The sequence below is a fragment of the Chlorocebus sabaeus genome, chromosome 21 (genome assembly GCF_047675955.1).
Source record: "Chlorocebus sabaeus isolate Y175 chromosome 21, mChlSab1.0.hap1, whole genome shotgun sequence".
Classification (NCBI taxonomy): Eukaryota; Metazoa; Chordata; class Mammalia; order Primates; family Cercopithecidae; genus Chlorocebus; species Chlorocebus sabaeus.
The window spans coordinates 12,155,584-12,176,191 of record NC_132924.1 but is presented as its reverse complement, the minus strand read 5'-3'; positions in this window follow the sequence as shown (position 1 = coordinate 12,176,191).

Below are 20,608 nucleotides of genomic sequence, written 5' to 3'. Positions count from 1 at the left end.
TTTGGTGAGGGGCATCAACCAACTTGTTTGGCCCTTGGAGCCCTGCACTCAGGTGGGGCTCCCCCAGCCTATTCTCATGTCTATAGCAATAACCATGGCAGTTCATGTCCCTTGTAATTTGGTACAAGGTGACAAGTAAAGGATTTGTTTTGAATCATTGGACCCACCCCAGAATGGGAATAATATATATTTACCCTTAAGTTAGTGGTTTCCCAGCTGCTTTGTTTAAGCACCAGACACATTTTTCCCTAAAAAAAACAAACAAACAAAAAATCTGATGCAAAATACCCTCATATGTGGAATAATGAAAAAGCAGAGTTGCTCTGGCTGAGAAAGGAATGGCTCATAGCAGGGAGAAGTACTTGCCATTAGACCCAAGAGTTCCAAAGAACATAGGAACAAAAAACAAAAAACAAACAAACAAACAAAAAAAACTTTTCATTCTGGATGGATTTGGGGGTAAAACTCGGGTTTCCCTCTAGCAGAAATTATTGATATCATTTAGTTTATATGATTTCAAGAATAGCCTCCATTATTGTCCCAGTCTGAATTCTTGAATTTTCCTCTTTTCAAAGCTTCGGTGTCGACAGTGATTTTGCTCTATGTCAGTCCATACTGGTTTGAGCCTCACTTACATCAGGGATCTGTTCTTCAGCTTAAATATTCAACATAAATCCTGTTCCATCTTATCTACAGAATTGTGAAGGAAGTTTTGATTTCTGCTGCTGTGTAACTTAAATATCTCCCACTAATTAAGTACAATCCCAGGAAGGGTGTTATTTAACAAACGTCATGATCAGCGATTATCCTCTGCTGCTCCCATAATAGGCATGTTTTGTCCTCATTGTGATTGAGTCTGTTTCTGACTCAAGTTAGAACTAAAGAAGGTGTTTCCCCAAAGGGCAGCAGGAGGGGCCTTGTAGCCTGATTAGTGGAAGGCCCTGAAAATCATTGCCAGCCACCATGGAGGGTCATTGCCTCTCTGTGCTCCTATCCAATGCCTGTTGCCTTCGTGGGGGCCACATGATTTTGCATAATTTTTAGTAGACTTTAAATATATCAAATAAAATTGGTATAATTTCGAAGGTCCTTTTGGATTTTTTCAACCTTAGCCACACACTGGATTCACCTGGGGAGGATTGTTCAAACAGCTAAAATATCACTGATATCCAACATAAATTCAATCAGAACATCTGGAGGGGAGCCCAGGCATCCGTTGTTTCCAAAACGACTCAGGTCATTCCAGTAGGCAGCTGAGCCCTGGGAGCAACTGCAGCCCTGGAGCGACTGGCAAGCCTTCCGCGGGTTTTCATGACGGCTTGTGGGGCCTTTTCTACTGCTTTTTAAAAGCAGCGCTACACTACCTTTCTCTGGAAGCAGCACTATACTAAATTAAAATTTCAGTGCCCGCTGTCGAATGTCCTTACTTACAGGGTGCTGAGAGTGTGCATGGTCCTGCCTTTTCCCCTGTATTGCAACAGCAGTGTTCTTCTCACTCCTGGCTCCACGTTAAGCAGGAGAGGAAGCTGGGCAGGCCCTGAGGGCATGGTGAGTGAGCAGGGCTCCTGGTTCTCAGCTTGGGCTGCCTGTGATTTCATCAAAGAAAGCCCACTCGTACGGCCAAACCTCATCATCATCACTACCCTTTGACTAGTAATTTTGATGTGTTCATTCCTGCCTAGCTCCCAAGACTGTTTCTCAATTGTGGTTCAGAATCTAAGAGGCACGGAATTGAGTGATTTCCCCTTCAAATATAAATCTATACGACATGAGTTCCTGGGGGGCAGAGCGTGGTGATGAGGACCCCAGCCTGACACCCTCCATGCTCAGCTCTGTCTGAGGAGCTAAGGAAGGAGCTGGCCGCGCTGCGGTGAGGCATCCCCAGAGGAGCAGCAGCCTCTGACTGCAGCACCAAGTGCAGGAGCGGAGGGCAAGGGAAGTCACCTGCTGCCAGGGCTCCTCGGTGGGGATGACAAGAGCGAACAGCATGCACCACTGACTAAGTATGGGAGTCAACAATAGGTAGGTTTCCATAAGTATTATCACTAAAATCATTAGTATTTTTTTTTATTTCTAAGAGTTCTGACTATTGGTGATTTTCATTTTAGAGATTTTCTTACCTGAATTTTCTAAACTTTAGTCAGAAGACATAGTACTTGTAGAAGGAGAAGGAGAAGGAAGAAGAAGAGGAAGAAGGAGAAGAAGAAGGAGGAGGAGGAGGAGGAGGAGGAGGAGGAGGAGGAGGAGGAGGAGGAGGAGGGAAAAGCATTGCTAAAGTGATTGTTTTGTATTTCCTTTTAATACTAGCACAAGTTTAGTTTGTGTGACCTGTCTCCAACTTTTTGTTTTAGCTTAGTATCTTGCAATTAAACCAAATCACGATTTAGATGTTAAAAACGTTCAATATATTTGAAAACCTACTACCAGTCAGTAATATCCAAGGTAATATATTAGTAATATACTAGGTCTTTAAGTCATTTCAAATGTAGGTAAATTTCCTCTGTTTTACAAATGGAAAATTAAATACTCAGAAGACTTTTATACTAGTTCTAACTCTCAGTTTCATTCTAATTTTTTGTAATTAATCTGTAATTATGTTTTGTACTCAAAACTATGGTCTCATTTATTCATGCTAAATTGGGATTGATTTTTTAAATGTTAAGGGTTTAGTATTACGAATATTTTGACAATAATATAAACTCCACTTAACCAAAGTGCAGTATCATATTAGTGCATCACTCTCTTCTATTGTATATTTTTATTTCAATTTCTTAACCAAAGAGCATAGGTTTCGGAATCTCAAGAACCAGACATAAACCTTAGATTTCTCTAACATAAAAGGGATAAGCAGTAGCTTTGAAGCCAGAAACATGGGATTAAATCCAACATGTCGTTTCCTAAGCTGTGTTATTTGTCCTCTCAAAAGCTCATTTTCCTTGTCTAGAAAATGGCAGCGATATTGCTTTCTTCATGAGATAGGACAAAATGAAGTAATGCTTATAAATCCTCTTGCACTGTGACTGGCACATTAAAAATGCTAAATTACTCTTGGTTCCTTTTCCTTCCCCTTAATCATACACACAAATAACTCGAGTTTATATATCTGAACCCCTATACAATTCAGTCACCATCCATATGTCTCTGTGATCCCTTGACTCATATATAACCCACCAGCTGAAATTTCTCAGTCCTCATTAATGAGTCCATCTAAATCAAGAATTGTATGTCAAAAATGATAGTACGGCCGGGCGCGGTGGCTCAAGCCTGTAATCCCAGCACTTTGGGAGGCCGAGACGGGCGGATCACGAGGTCAGGAGTTCGAGACCATCCTGGCTAACACGGTGAAACCCCGTCTCTACTAAAAAATACAAAAAACTAGCCGGGCGAGGTGGCGGGCGCCTGTAGTCCCGGCTACTCGGCTACTCGGGAGGCTGAGGCAGGAGAATGGCGTAAAAACCCAGGAGGCGGAGCTTGCAGTGAGCTGAGATCTGGCCACTGCGCTCCAGCCTGGGCGACACAGCGAGACTCTGTCTCAAAAAAAAAAAAAAAAAAAAAAAAAAAAAAAAAAAAAAAAAAAAAAAAAAAAAAAAAAAAAAATGATAGTAAAACAGAAACATGCAATAAATTTCTTTTTTCCTGGAAAAACGCATTTGACTTTTAGTCCCTAGAGCGAAACCCGCTACAGGTGGAAGTCAGCAGAGTGAATGATTTTCTCACAAGAATTCCCTTGTGTCTTCACTTGGCAAGCACTTTATAGAACACCTGCTGCCCGGATGCTATGGTTGCAGATGACATGTTATCATCTATTTCCAGAAATAAATCAATATCCAAAATATTCTGTCCCACTGAATGGTTGATATAAAGGAGTCCACCCAGCTCTAGAATGCTCAATGATAGAAGAATACAAAATCCCTGGACTTCTTGCCCCCATGAAGTATTTATCAACTCTGTGCTGCCTTAGGTCTAATGCTTGTGCCTTATAGTCATCCTTAGGAAGGTGTTTATACACCCATGTTAGCACACATGTACAGAGTTCCCAATGCTCAGCTGAACCAGACCCCTAAAGAGATGAATTTCAACTTTCTTTGTTTCTGGTTACACACATCGAGTGTTGGTTGTGAAAGAGTGTCCTTCCAGAATATTTAATTTGTAAACCCACCTACTGCAGAGGTAGCTTCTACATTTTCCCATACACCTGGGCATATGGGCTGTCTGTGAACAGTAATGAGGCAAATGTTTAGTAGAAAAAGCATGGAATTGGCCAGATCTGAGCTCAATTCTTGCCTTCATTGCTTAAGCGATGCTTTAAATTGGATTCAAAAATTAACTGGTCTGAGCTTCAGTTATTTAAAAGAAATAGCAAAACGAGCCCCACACAGTATTCTCATCCCTTTTGCTTCCCTTTCACACATAGATCCAGTCTGTTTTTCTGTGACTTCTGCTCGCTGGTGTTTTCCATCTTGTTGACTCTCTCTCTCCTTACCATTATTTTTCTTCAGATAACCTCTCCTCCTTATGCCAGCATGACTCAGCATTTCTGTATCACTACAATCTTTTCAATCAGAAGAAACAAAAAAGTAGCTGAACTATCTTAGATCACGAGGGAGCTTTATCGGCTGAGTGACTGAGCAGTCTGGAGGTCTGCAGGCTTCCTGCCCTGTCTCCTGGAGGTCATAAGAGCTCCAGTTGTTTCCCTGCAATTCCTCCTGCCACCCACATGTGCTGCTTTTGCCCCAAGACAGAGACTATCAGTAGTAACAGGGCTTCAAGCTTCATATTTAGGGGAAACTATATGTCTCTTCTCATAGCTATTATAAAAACATGTTCAGTTTCAATGTGCATGGAACATCTCAAGACACGAACCCTTCTCCTGACCCATCACTAAGGCTGGGGTCCATATTACCTGATAGGTCTAGGTTAGGTGGAGTCTCTCCTAAATGGCTGGCGGGTCTTCCCACCTAAGAACACATGACTGGCATACACAGTGACAGGAATGGCATCAATTTGACAAAGGCAAATACAACTTCCTCTACATTCCCTCGCCAGTCAAGTCTCCTCTTTCAACATTTCCTGGGTTCTATCACTTCTATTCTGATGGTACGTCCTTCTCACCCAGTGTCATGCCAGTGGATACCTGGAGAAGTTCCATGGCAGGTCTGCTGCTAGGTGACCAGTGACTGTGCTTCCAGAGAAGGCCACCCATCTGACTGCCCTGTAATGTTTAAAGAATTTGCCTAAATTGTGGGGGGGGGACCCCACAAGCTTCTTTTTAAGCGAGATATGAGTATGAAAGACTTCTGACTGGTTCCGAAGTAAGCCCATCTACAAAACTAGACTTGCCACTGGTGAGATAGCACTGCATTATAGAAGAGAACACTTAGGGGGAAAAGTCCCATAACAGAGGAAACCTTAATTACACCATGTTTTATTACTCACTTCGTTACTTCCTACTAAAAAGGCATTCCGAATGCATAGCATTATGGAATTTACTAATGATTTAATGTAAATGGGTACATTTTGATGTAAAAGCCTCTTCACAGTATAATTATACTTATAAAAAACGAACGGCTCATACCTGCAATTCCAGCACTTCGGGAGGCCCAAGGCAGGTGGATTGCTTGAGGCCAGGAGTTCAGACTAGCCTGGCCCACATGGTGAAATCCGGTCTCTACTAAAACTACAAAAATGAGCCAGACATGGTGGCACACATCTCTAGTTCCAGCTACTTGGGAGGCTGAGGCACAAAAATCACTTGAACCCGGGAGGTGGAGGTTGTAGTGAGCCAAGACTGCACCACTGCACTCCAGCCTGGATGACAGAGAAAGACTCTGTCTAAATAACTATAAATAAATAAATAAATAAATAAATAAATAAATAAATAAAATGCCATGTGTGAGTGGTGGAGACAAAGGAACACATAAACAAATTAGAGGTGTTCATCTTTGGGATAGTGGATACATTATTATTAGTGAAAAAGAGAATAAACATGAGATTACAGCACATTCTATCAACACATTCCATAGAGATTGTCACCTTATAATGAATATTCACAGTCTCTCAAGGTGACTGTTTTCCATGAATAATACCTGTTCTCCTTAGTTGTTTTTTCAAAATAAAATAAAAAAATAAAACACCAATACCTAATCCCTCAAATATAGAAGAAGGTACCTGTAATATTAGTCCTGACTGTGATTGGTCAATACAGTGTTAGTTATCATCTCACACACTTTTGGAATGCTTTATTTAGCCCTATTAAGCCTCCACTATGTAAGCAGTCCTGCAAAAAACTAGCAAACATGCTACATGTACACACATGATAATGAATTTTAAAACTTCACAAATAAATACAAATACATCTCTATTTGAAAAACTATCATTCTCATCAATGAATAGGGCCCTGCCTAATAGAAACACCTACTACAGGACACCCGATAACTATATTTTTTCCTCAGGAAAAACTGAAGCTAGGAGCATCTTCCTGGCTAAATTCCCAGATATCTGATGTTTTAGTTTTATTACAAACCTTGCCCATTTTAATCTGATTCTCTCTTCATGATACATGAGCCTCTTCTTGCAGGGTAAGTTCATTTGAGAGCAGGTCTCTCATTTTAAATTAATCGGCTGCCTTCAATATTATCCAGATTGAAGTGTTGATTGTGTACTATTTATCTTCTTAATAACAAAAAATTAATCTGCAAAGGAAATATCAAAGGAGATGGTCTGCTCTCCACTGTGAGAGATGAAGTGCTCTGATGTTCTCACCGAAAGTCACATTTAACTCCTTGTATTTATTTCTGGGTGGTCATAATTTTATTTAAATGTGATTGCTTTCTAGACTTTATGTTTTTGACATTATTCCCAGAACACCCATCAGATTCACTCCAGGTCTCGCTAAGACCAGAACAGTCCACAGTCAGGAGTACTGAAAAGCCCCTCCCAGGCTCCATTTTTAACCCAACCTCCAACATTCATTATAGAGCCACAGACGTGACCTCCACATCAAAAGCAAATGTTGCAAAGAGATGCTCAGAGCTACAAAACACTCCTTCCTTCCCGACTGGTCAATGCAACCCCTTCTTAACAGCTGCTTATTCTCTCATTTCTCATACCAGCCATCTGCCCACTTCCTTTTCTACAGTGTAATATGGGAAAGCATGCTCATTCACAGATGCCCGATAGAGCAAGGGAGCATATAGCTACTCACATATGGCTAAGAAATTAGGTCAGATGTTCAGGATTCTACTTACCAAGAGGTCATGTCTGCATTTCATTGAAGAGCAGCAATCTAGGGTTTCTCTTATGTTAGGATAAAATGCAACGAGACATAAAAAAAGAAAAACTATAAAACTCTGCTCAAAGGAATAAACAAAGATGACAATGTGGTCATGGTAGAAATGTTAACAGAGCTCTAGGACGAAGCCCTGGTCTGCATATCATTCCTTAAAAAACTGATTCAGCCATTCATCTAGTGCCTGCCAAGTACTGACACCAGGCCAAGTCCTAGGAGCCCGGCGGTGAACCACAATGTCCCAATCCTGCCCTCAGGTGACTTAAAGAACATGATCCATGAGCCCAGCACTAATTCAGACTGTTAGAGAGGTCTTGTTAGACACCAGACATTGTTCTGAATGATTTATTAGTTCTTTTAATTCCCACAGAAATATTTTACAGAAGTTATTATTGCCGTCCTTATGTTACAAATGAAAAAAGATATACATAGAAAGTCTAAACAATTTGCTTCACAATGCATGGCCAGGAAGCTCTGGAGGCTGGATCCGTGCACAGGCATGAGGGGCCCCAGAATCCATGTTCTGACCCCTGCTGTATCAGGGGTCCTTGCCATCCTCCGCATTCCTGTTACAGCTCATCTTCACTAAACAAGACACGATCGCTTTAGGGCTGGATGTCAGGTAAGAAATTATCTTATCCAAAACTCTAAGTTCTGTGGAGACTGAAGCCCAGAGAGGGCTGAGCACAGAACAGGCACCATGTGTCATGTCCCTATATTTCACACCACTGTCTGCATTTAAAACCTGCTACAGCAAAGGTGGTGTTTCGTGCTAATTGAACCCCACAGCCTCCAGATAGCAGAATGAATATGTCTGAATAGACTGTCTGTATTTTAACTAGAGTTTCTCTTTGTTTTTGTTTTTCTTTACCTTCTATGTCTCCTAATGCTTTGTCTATTCTCCTGTAGCCTTGGGTCTTGACAAGGGGCCACCACACAGCAGAAAGTATTTTACCAACAATGTCCAAATCTCCTAAATGCAGGGCAATTTCTTCCCCCGTGTCCATCATGGATAAGTAAGTAGCTGGCCTTCTGGAGAATTCAAGAAGATTAGAACGTGCCCCAAGCCTTAGTTTCATCCTGAGTTGCAACTGGGAGCCTTCAACAGTGCAGAGCAGTGGAACAGGAAAGTGAAGGTAACAGGCAACCCCTGCTCAGACCAAGCCGGAGATGCACACACAAGGCTCTGCTCCAGCAAATGTTGGCTTCATCGTTCCCTTGGCCTGCATGTCCTCGCTTTACAACTGTGAGTAAAAGTGTGTGATCTCTAGAAGAGTGGACTGTCTTCCTAACAAGTGCCTGAAACTATAACTTTCATTGTTAGGAAGATTTAATCTGATGTTGGTTACTTAAGTGTTTTCAGTTGGTGAAAATGTATCACTTTTGATTTGTGCACTTTTCCGTATTCATGATATACCCTAAAATACATGCGAGATCTGAAATCACACAAACCTAGGCCTAAATTTTCAAGCATTCATTTCTACCTTCAATCCTGGGCAAGTGTGCTTATCTGTTCTGGACTCTATATGTAAGAAAAATAGCACCGCCCCCTCCAGAGCTCTCCTAGGAAAATAAGAGATTTTCACACATGAAAAACACCTGGAACACAGCATCACTTCTTGATAATTCTCATAAGGAAGGAACCTGAGTCTTCTTAACCTTTTCCCCAAATGCCTACAAAGGAAGATCTTAACAAATATTTTATTTGAATTACCAATTACATGATGAATTTGCTTATTTTTCTTAAAGAGACAAACCATTTGGTGTAAAAATGACAAGAGAAGTTCACTAAGGGCAATACTGAATTTGAGAGCACAGATATTCCTTACACAATGCAGTGGTAGACAAGAGTCACTAACATAATAATCTACTCTCCTATTGATGTTGAGCCACAAAGTCCTGCTGAGTTTGTTAACATAGTCCTTCAAGACCTGGCTCCAAATGGGCCTTCTGAGGCCAGCAGACATGGCATGAAGACAGTGAGTATTTATGTCTGTAATTACCTGATTTGCATAACTAATTGCCCCCTGTTGCTTGTGCGGCTTGGGCTGTGCTGTGCCAGTTGTCTAGATATGGGGCTGAGAGCCAACAACGGACTAATGCAAACTCTCTCTCTGCAGTTCATTCGCTGAATGGCTTAAATAAATCACTTAGTGCCTCCACATCTCAATTTCCCACTCTTTGTAACCGTGGCAATGGTTTATGCTTGTTTACCAATCAGCTGACTTAGTTAATAAATTTAAATTGCTTTGTAGATAGGTGATATTGAGTGTAAGTAAGTATTAATTATTGTGATTTGTGAACATTCTCAAGTAGTGAGTCTTATATGCAAATAAGGCAATAAGTAGCCTAATTTGGTAAAAAGAGAAATAAATGCTAAGTAGAAGTTGTGTCAGCAAGTGCAAATGTTTACATGAAAGCAGAAAGGAAGAATTAGAAGACTCGTTGGTGGGAAATTGTCTTTGGGCTGCCAAATTAATCTGTTGCTTATGGAGTCTAAAATGGATTGCGAGAGTGAAGAAGTTGGTGAGAGACCTCGGGACAGCTTTCTCCCTTGGGGAGAGCAAGTGGAAATCTACACAATTGGACCTGGGAAAAGCAAAGGTGGCCCTTGGTTTTCTAAGGCCTTCCTTGACAGTAATGAATTACTGTGTTCAGTATTCCTGGATTGAATGTGTGTTGTGAACCACATCCTCTGCTGGATGATTGGTAGCAGGAGTGCGACTGAGAGCCACAAGTGTTGATGAGTTATTTTCAGCCGTTGAGGAATTCGTAATCTAAGAGAAGAGAACCTACACACGCAAGCAATTAAGTGGCTATAATAGACACACGGATAAGCAACTAGAGTTAGGAGAAATCAGGAGGTGATGTTTGAACTGGGTTCTGGATAATTAAGTAGCCATTAGCCAGGAAGAAATGGGGAAAGGGATAGTGGGGGTAGAGCACGTAGCACGACCTTTGGAGCAATGGGCTGGCAGGTCATTCTGGCCACTCTATTGAAGACAGAAAGCACAGGATAAGAGACAGGCAGCCAGGTAGGAGATGATGGCAGGAGGGATGGGGATGTAGCCTGGGGAAGGCTCTGATACCAACCTGTTAGTGCACTATCTCCTGGAAAACCAGAACCTTCACAAATAAGGGAATTGGAAGACGCTTCTCTTAGTCACTGAAATTTCTCTTTTCAGTGGACCCTAAGAAAAGAAAAGCCATGACAAAGTAGAAAGAATATAAACATGTCAAGTGTATGCTATTAAGTGTACCAGTCTAAGGAAGCCAAATACCTTGATTGACTTACATAGTGAATATTCACTTTTGCAATTATCTGTAGGGGGATATAATCATTCACTCATTTCTTCACCCACCCACCTGACACACAGATCAACAGCCTAGGATCCTTCACTAGTTATTTGTCATTTGGGGACTCCTGGGAAATGAACCCTTTTCTTGTCCGAGGAGTCCCTCATTGTTTGGGAGAGGCAGGTCCCCACCTTTTTCTAAGGAAACCATCAGAGAGCAGATAATACCTCCCACATTAAGCAGCCAGGAGATGAGAGGTAACCTGGGCCCAGTCACCATCTAACTCCAGACATAGTCAAGACTATGAATATAGAGGTGGGGGAGTGAGGCAGAGGCCCAGGGCAGGTGGAGATTCCAGGGGTGGCTGCAGAGCATGAATGGTGTGGTCATGCCAGTGGTGCCATCCTAGCCAGGCACTACCTCCGCTGCCTGACCTCCTGGGCTCTAGTCCTGGCCATTCTCCCAGCCTGGACCACAGCCCCTCAGGAGGACCCCGAAAACTCCCAATATCTACTGAATACATGTATTTTCTGTTTCAATTTACAACCAAGAACACGGACTACACTACACACCTTTCCGTCCTGAACCTGGAGGTGTCTGGGATAGATCTGCCCTGTCACTCCATTTTGTTCTCTTGATTGCAGCCCTACCATTAATGTCCAGCACTGTCCTGGAGTTCACCCAGTGCCAGATTGGTGGGGTGCTATGAAGCACTCCTAAGTTTCAGCAGAACAGAAGGGAAACTGAAAGTTGTCCAATAATTGTTATGATTATTTTTTTCTATATTTATACCCCATGGCCCAAGTAAGAAACACAAAGAAAAATAAACAACCATTTATTTATCTCCTTCTATGTTCATGATCTTGTGCATATGTGTGTGTGTGTGTGTATATATATATGTATCCTCTTTACATATATCATCTCATCTAATCATTATCTTTGTAAGGAGAGTATTATTATTTATGTTTACAGAAAGAGAAACTGAGGCTCAGAAAATAAGCACCTAAAAAGATATTCATCTTCATTCACCTCATAGACATTTAGGTGATGTAAATCAAAGCCTCAATGAGATCCCACCTCATCCCTACTAGAATGACTAAAGTAGATACACAGAGAAAAACAAGGGTTAGCAAGGATGTGGAAAAACTGGCATTCAATGCTTTGCTAGCAGAAAAATAAAATACCTTCACTGAGTAATGAAAATGTTCTAAAATTAGATTATGGTGATGACTTCACAATTTTGTATTAATAGTATCATATACTTTACACAGGTGAACTTTACGGTGTATAAATTATATCTAAATAAAGCTGTGCAAAAAAGGAATGTTATTAACTTAATCGATAATTATACCTTCTGACACATTTCTTACTCAAATAACTCTATAAAGTTTGTTTTATAATTGTCTTTCTTTATAGCTGACCAACCTGAGGTTACAAAAGTTAAGTGACTTCCTCAGGGTAACACAGTGAATGAAAAGTATTTAAGTTGACCTAAGCTGAAGGCAGCAATCCCAGGTGCATCTGTCCCTCCAGTCACAGAGAAATAAGTTCTATCATGTTTCTCACCAAACAAATATTAATTCAAATGAAGGAAGCCAATATGTTTACAAATTTTACATTTAGCCCCACAATCAGTTTGTGACGTCCATACTATTATTTCCATCTTGTGGTTGAGAAAAGGCTCAGAGGAGATGTTTTTAATTTTTCTCACACAATGAATGATGAAATTCCCCAAATGCACTTTTCTTTAGCTTTTAAATGGAGACTCTTTCTTACTGTATACACCATGCACCCTTCTGCAGCAATTTAAATCCCTAAAACCTATTTGCTTCTGAGATGACAAAAAGCTATAAAAAATTCAATTGTTTCTTCATAATTTGTACAGAGAAACAGGTACCAAAAGATTGCAAAAATTGTCGGAAGTACTATGTGTATCAATGATGATGCTCACTCAGTTCTCAATCCAGCATTCACGAAAGTGTTCACATGATACAGCACTACCTAGAACTTACGTTCAATTTGGTTTCCTTTAATTCTTGTGAAAGATATTTAATCTTATCTTTTCTTCAATGGAAATGCAATAAGACAAATGCACTGATGGTACAAAAACAAAAAACATTTAAAAAATAAATTCAAAGACCTGTCCACACAAGAACAGGTGTTAAATTAGCCACAGGAGAACTCTCATGTTACTTCCCGAATGTAATACTATAGAATTACAGGGAATGCATCATTAAAAAGGGAAAAGCTTTTTAAACTCCTGTTCTCTAGTCTAAATTAATAGCTTCTAGGTTTATTGGTTCCCAGAAGGAAACAAGCTGGGTTTGTTTACTCCTACATATGAATAATCATGTCCATCATGTCCCATTGGAGGAAAACATACAAAAATGATTAATGTTCCTGGTTATAAGAAGTAAACAGAATGCACAGTCAGAGACAAGGAGGGAGGGAGGCTTGAAATGGAACACAAGCAATGGAGTTTGCTCTAGGAAATTTGGATCTGCTGGTAGGGACCCCCAGGAGACAATAATCCAAGTGCAAAATTCAATTCAGTACAAGAAAGACATAACCCCTACTCTGTGCCAACTAGCACTGAATAAGAAATATATTCCTGCCTTACAGTGTTTAAGGTCTCACACCAATCCCAATGCAGTACAGAGATTTCTACATTTGGAGAGAAAGGATACAGGAAAGTGGGAAATGGAAGAAGTAATTGTCAAGATAAGATGACCTTTACATGGATCTTATGTAAAAACACTTAATGTCCGCAAATCTTACTGAGCAGGTTAAACTAGAGAAACCAGTGATTTAAACACACACAATCTTCATAAAAACCCTATGAGATATTATTGCTCATATTTTCCAGATGAGAGCACTGAGGTTGGAGCAGTTATGTGCCTGAAGCTTAGGTCTGTGTCTACCGTGAAGGGCCTATTGATACCCAAAGTCAATCCCCTAAGCCCTGTGATTATCATCTTCTCTGAAAGAAGTAGGGGGACTCAAGGCTTAGGAAAATCACAGCAGGAATGCAGGCTAGCAGGGAAACAACATGAGCTGATGAGGGATGCTCAGGAGCCACCAGCCTGTGGGAGTCACTGGGGGAAAAATCACCAGCGGGGAGAGGGGAAGCAAAGGATCAGAAGGGACAAGACCCTGAAAAGTGTTGCAAAGAATTTCTAACAGTCTAAGATCGCTGCATAGTAAACAATCTCAAATGTCACTGGCATACAAAACTCAGCAATTATGTCTTGTTCACATATTAGTGGATAAGCTAGGATGACTCTCCTCCATGTGTCCTTCAACCTTCATGCAGGACCAGCTGGCTACTGCAGAATATCCTTCCCGTGGCAGTGGCAGAAGCATGAGGGAGCTCTCCCAACTGCACAAGCACAAAGGAAGCTCCTGCCTGTGCCAAGTCAGCTGTTAGCCCAACAGCCAAAACAAGTCACAAGGCACAGCCCAGTGTCAAGGGGTGAGTGAGCACACTTTGTGTTTGTGGTAGGAATACCACAGCAAAGAGGCAGAGGGTATGATACAATAAGGGGTGAAGGATAGGGGCCAATCATCCAATTTACCACAGCATTAAAAGTATTTCACAACAGGCAGCTTCCTGGGAACCACTGACAGTTTTTACTCAGGGGACCAAAACAGTCAGATAAGTTCTAATGGGAGGATAGATTTAGAAGAAGTGAATTCTTGGGATACATAGTTAGGGAATAACATTTTTCCTTTTCTAAAAAATGTGTGAAATAGAAAGTTTCCATTCTGGCTGAGAAGAATAAACAGAATCCGTGTACTTGACTCGAGCAGATGACTTCTATGATTTGGTACTGAAGATCTGTCAAACTCCGGGATATTTGTGAGTCTATAAATGTTCCTGTAGGTTTTATATATGTGTGTTCAAAGAAAGAAACCCAAAAGGAACTAGGATCAGATTGCAAACCTGCTCGAAGTTAATCAATACGATTATATCTTTTTAAGTGTTTTTTCTCTTTAATCAAATGAACAACTGTTTAAATAACCACCTGCCTAATTTTTATTTAATATGCACATTTTCATTCAACAAAAATGTGAAATCTTATTGTTGTTTTTAAACTGACCCAAGTATTTTCACAGCTCTGTACCAAGCTTATCTCACATTGTAGCATGCTTCATTACCAAACTATGTTTGAGTTTGCCTGTTAGAAAATCGGCTGTTATCATTGTACAATGGGACTTTGTAGTTATGTTGATTGGAACATGTGCCTCTTCTGAGCTTCCAGTTTTTTAAATTTTATTTTTACTTTTTTTTTCTTTTAAGAGAAAAGTACTAATACCTACATAATAAGGAAGTTGTGGGTTCTAAAGAAAGAGTATAGTAGGCATCATGCCTTTCAATAAGTGGGAACCATGAATATCATTATTGTATGGCACCACCTTGTTAAAAGCGGGCACGCAGTTATGGCACATCAAAGGCTTCTCCCCTTAGGCATGAGCCACTATCATCCTTTTGAAAACACAACAATCAGGAGGAAAATCGGATTGTTTCTTAAGAATCAGTGACTCAAGGAATAGGTTTTTAAAAAGCTACAGCATTTTCTCCTTGTTCAGTTTGTATACAGCTCTGCACTGTGAAGACTGAAAGTTATTACTACCTGATGACCTGCAATAAAGAAGCTGGGAGCCCTGATCAGTGCTGTGGAGACATGTGTCTAGCCCAGTCAGATGAATGTTCTTAATTGCCATCCATCTTCACATACCCTGAGACAGGTTAAGAAGCCGCTGTGTGATGTGAGATCCCTGGCCTCTTCTGGCAGGGCACCGAGGAAGAAAGAAGGGAGAGGACACACATCTACTTTTCTGCTTCACCCCCTTCTTGTAAGAGAGTAGATTAAGCATCTCCATCCAGAACATCATCGGTTTAGGTAAACATAAACTTGGCATTAGATTCATATTATGCTAAAGAAGGGTCCATGCTAATGAATGCAACTCACATCTGACAACGATTTTGTCACATACATTTTCATGCTGTGTACGCTGTAACCTTTTATATTCCTTTCAAAATTAAAGCCTAAAACACCTAATCATCCATTAACCATAAAGAAACAGAATCAGTGTATTTGGATGTAACTTGGATATAATTTCTTAAGCAAAAGAGTCTTAAATTTCTCTCAAACTCTTGCATTAAATGTTAAGGCAAATCTAGTTGTATATGCTTTAAACTATGTGGGAAAAATATGTCAAATTTTTAAACTATATTGGAGAACAAGACAATATTTTGTCCAGATTTGTCCTATAAAAGTGTCATGGATATGAATATTTGGACAATATGTTTATCATTTTTTCAAGTGGACAAAAGCCAGGATGATTAGCAAATTTATTGAAAGCCAGCATCTCAGCCAACCTAAAAATCAGTGACAAAGATAGCAGAATGAAAACTAACAAGGATAAAACTTCCTCCACTAGTTTGGCGGGTGTGGAGAACTAGGTGTACTTTTTTTTTCTTCCTTGTACCTATTTGAAAAAACTGTACGTTTCTCACACCTAGCCCTACAATAAAGGACACAAGAAGGGAATTAGGTACAGGCAACACTGGGCCAGGACCACTGGAGGCTGCCCACATGACACATTGCTAGAGGGCTTTAGGATACCAGGCCAAGGAGATCTAATGCATGCATAGTGTGTCCAAGATATGCTCAACAGGAAGTCAAGGAAAGTGCCAGGAGCCTGCAGGTAGAGCAGTAAGATAGCCACAAAACTTCATTTAGGAGGCTGAGGTGGGTGGATCACTTGAGGTCAGGAGTTCAAGACCAGCCTGACCAACATAGTGAAACCCCGTCTCCACTAAAAATACAAAAAACTAGCCAGGCGTGGTGGTGGGTGTCTGTAATCCCAGCTACTAGGGAGGCTGAGGCAGGAGAATCACTTGAACCCAGGAGGCGGGGGTTGCAGTGAGCTGATATTGCACCATTGTACTCTAGCCTGGGCAACAAGGACGAAACTCCATCTCAAAAAACAAACAAACAAACAAACAAAGATAGCCACAAAAGCCTCAATAAACTGTGGTACCAAAGCTGGAGGCAGGGAGGAGACTAGTGAGAGGGCAACACAGTGAAACTATGGCTCAGGGCAGATGGCAGGTGCAGGTTGGCCTGTAGGAAGGCATGGCAGGGCCACAGCCACACTTGCAAACACAGGCACCATAGCACAGTACCTGTGTATGTGGACCTCGCACCAAACTGAGGACAAATCCAAAAGATGACCTGTTCTCCTGAGTGATTACAAGCAAGCCAATTAGTTTGGGAGCCATCATCTAATAGAACTATAAAGTCTTCTAGAAAGGCACACTTTACAAGTGTACCAGCTTCAATCATGGAGGTAACATCTCCATTGACCTTATTCTATTGGATAAACATCCATGCCTAAGAGGAAAATCTAACCAAAGGATGTGAGCCCCAAGAGGCAGGGATCTTTGGGCGCTATCTCAGACTTCAACAGCCACACTGGTCTTTCTTCAAAAGATGTGGAAAAGGAAATGTTAAAACACACCGTCAAACAAAAACCAAAATTCTAGCTAGATTTCTTCTTAACGATTAACTTGTTTCACAACTACAATTTTTGCTTCATGATTTATAAGGCTAATTTAATCTCTTGCCTGTTTCAAACTTTATTACACAACTCTCAGGCATAAGTGAGTTTATAACCTTTCCCTTTTCAGGGATGGTGGGTGATGTACACAGAAACATCAAGACTTTACCCTGGGCCATCAGGGTATGAAGGCAGGAGGCTGAGGCACATGCCCGCAATTGCTGGCTGATGCTACTCTGTCTATTCAGTTCATGCTAATAAAGATCTCTCTACTATTATGACTTAGACCCAGCCATCCATCCCATTATTGAGTATATACCCAAAGGATTATAAATCATGCTACTATAAAGACACATGCACACGTATGTTTATTACAGCATTATTCACAATAGCAAAGACTTGGAACCAACCCAAATGTCCATCAATGATAGACCAGATTAAGAAAACGTGGCACATATACACCATGGAATACTATGCAGCCATGAAAAAAGGATGAGTTCATGTCCTTTGCAGTGGCATGGATCCAGGTGGAAACCATCATTCTGAGCAAACTATCACAAGGACAGAAAACCAAACACTGCATGTTCTTACTCATAGGTGGGAATTGAACAATGAGATCACTTGGACACAGGGTGGGGAACATCACACACCAGGGCCTGTTGGGAGGTGGGGAGCTGGGGGAGGGATAGCATTAGGAGAAAAACCTAATGTAAATGATAAGTCGATGGGTGCAGCAAGCCAACATGGCACATGTATACCTACATATCAAACCTGCACGCTGTGTACAAGTACCCTAGAACTTAAAGTATAATTAAATAAATAAATAAATAAGAACAGCACATATAATTATGTACAGTACGTAATACTTGACAATAACAAACGATTATGTTATTGGCTTATGGGGAGAAAAAAAAAAAGAATAGACTGCTATGGGGGGTGGAGGGTTACCCATCACTGGAAGTTTCAAGCAAAAGCAGAACAGCTAGCTGTTTAGGATACTGGAAAAGGATGAAGTGCCTATACTACGTGAATTTTTGATGTCTCATTTCTAATGTAGACAATTGGCAAGCACATTAGCACAGCTGGAACACCTAGTATTTGCCAGACACTATTAGAGATACTTTACCCAGGCAAATGGTGGTGGCAATGGTGGTGGTTTTAATTAAATAATGACACAGTTCCATAGTGCCTCCATTTTACAGGAAAAAGAAAGAAGATTCAGAAAGATAAAGAAACTTTTCTGAGATTCCATATCGAAAGAATGTCCTGGGATTTGACCAGAGCCAGTCAGGATTTTTATTTTATTTCATAGGAGGGTTTGTTTGTTTTGCTTCATTACAAAATACTACCTTACAGACCTCGTACATGAGAAATGATTCCACATGATCAGAATACGAATTTTATTTAGTTTGGCCTTTTTCACGAGTGACTAATCACATCACCCTATGATTCAGAAGGCACAGCAAATGAGGAAACAGTTTCTGTGGAATCATCTCATCCCAGAAGCTGGGCCAGAGAGGAATGAGAAAAAGCAAAAGCTATAAAAACAGCTTTGAAGGTGGAAATAAAAAATACACTCCTAAACAGGAAAGGTACTTTTTCCTGGCTCCCAAATCTTTTTCAGTCAAGAAAATGGTAACTTGACAGGGGTTGAGATGAGAAATGTGAGAAATAAAGTGTAGCAAGGTTGGGGAGTATGGAAGATTGCCAAAAATCTAGGTTCTCCAGAGTCAACAAAGTATCTCTACTCAACTCCTCAAATTCCCTGGCTTACCTGAAGACAGAACTTAACTTTCTTAGAAGTATGCTGTTACTATGGTGCTTGGAAAGGCTTTAAGGATTCCCTAAATCTTCCTTATGATACTCTTGATTTCTGAAGGAATCAAGAATGAAGAGAAAAAATAAAGTAACAAAGAAAAAAAGATCTAAGCTAAACAATAATCTCCTTTTAGCTACTGTCATTAAAAAAATGCCAACCATTAGGAATGAGGAGACTGCAAAGAGGGTGGTCAACAGTGAGTGTGAAAACAGAGAGGGCATGGAAGGCAAGGCTGGCAGAAGTCAAACTTCAGGAGAGCAGTGGGACAGAACCTCATTTTTTATCTCAAAATTCCAGTCTAGAATTATACATAGTCTTTCAGCCACCTTTTCAGTTGACATGTGTGTGGTGATTTTATGTGTTAGACATTGTCTAAAGGCTGGTATCAGATTTACAACACTGTTATCTTCAAGAGACCCAGGACTGAAGAAGAGGGCAGGCTGGTTAGCAGATGGACAAACCCAGTGTTCTAAGCAACACAACAGTGGGGTATTACCTAGGGTGATACAGGAGTAAGGAGAAGAAGGGTCTGAGCTCCTCATGTGGTGGGTCAGGGGTTAAAATAAAGAGTTTGTAGCAACCAATCAATTAATCTTATAATGTTAACCTTCTTAGCCATATTCAGTATAAACAATTATGTTAACAGGGCCAGAATTACATTTTACATCGAACAAGGAACTAAGTCCCTTAGCTAAGGAAATTTTTTCTGCAGGCCTACTGCTTTGGTGGGAATCTCAACTCCAACATTTACTATCCATGGAACCTTGCACAAACTATTTAAATTATCTGATCCTCAGTTTTCTCCACAGTGAAAGGGGCATATCAATAGTCTTATCTCATGAAATTTTTATGAAGACAATGAAAGGAATATGTTTAGCATGGTACCTGAAATATATTGTGCCTTATATGAATGTTGGCAATTGTTTTCATTATAAAGTAGTGTCTTAATCTGATTGTGTTTTATAAAGGATTATCTAAGGCTGGGTAATTTATGGAGAAAAGAAGTTTCTTCAGCTCATAGTTCTGCAGACTGTACAAGAAGCATGGTGCCAGCATCTGTATCAGTGAGGCCTCAGGCTGCTTCCACTCATGGTAGAAGGTGAAGGGGAGCTGGCGTGTTGAGAGATCACATGACAAGAGAGGAAGCAAGAGAGAGGGGGTGGGGTGACAGGCTCTATTTAACAACCAGCTCTCACAAGAGCAAATAGACCTAATAGTTGATTACTCATTATGTGAGGATGGCACCAAGCCATTCATGACAAATCTGTCCCCATATCTCCAACACCTCCAACACTGGAGATCAAATTTCAACATGAGATTTGGAGGGGACAAACATCTGTGCCATAGCTATTAGATGCACAGACTTGAATTTCTTCTCTCCACTGAGGGTTTGTAAGCCTCATAGTGTTTTGGATAGAAATCTCCTTCATAGAGTGAATGGATCAAGATGATGGAGGCAGGATTTCCAGGTTCAGAATATGTTGTCTTTGGAGACGACAGCAGTGCTGGACTTTTTCTGACTCAATTGCAAAAGATTGATTTTTTTTAAGGACTCATTCCTGGTATAGGTACAAACATTATTTTGGGACATCTTGGCCTGCTGGGCTACAGATAGGAGAAATTGTCCATATTTCTCA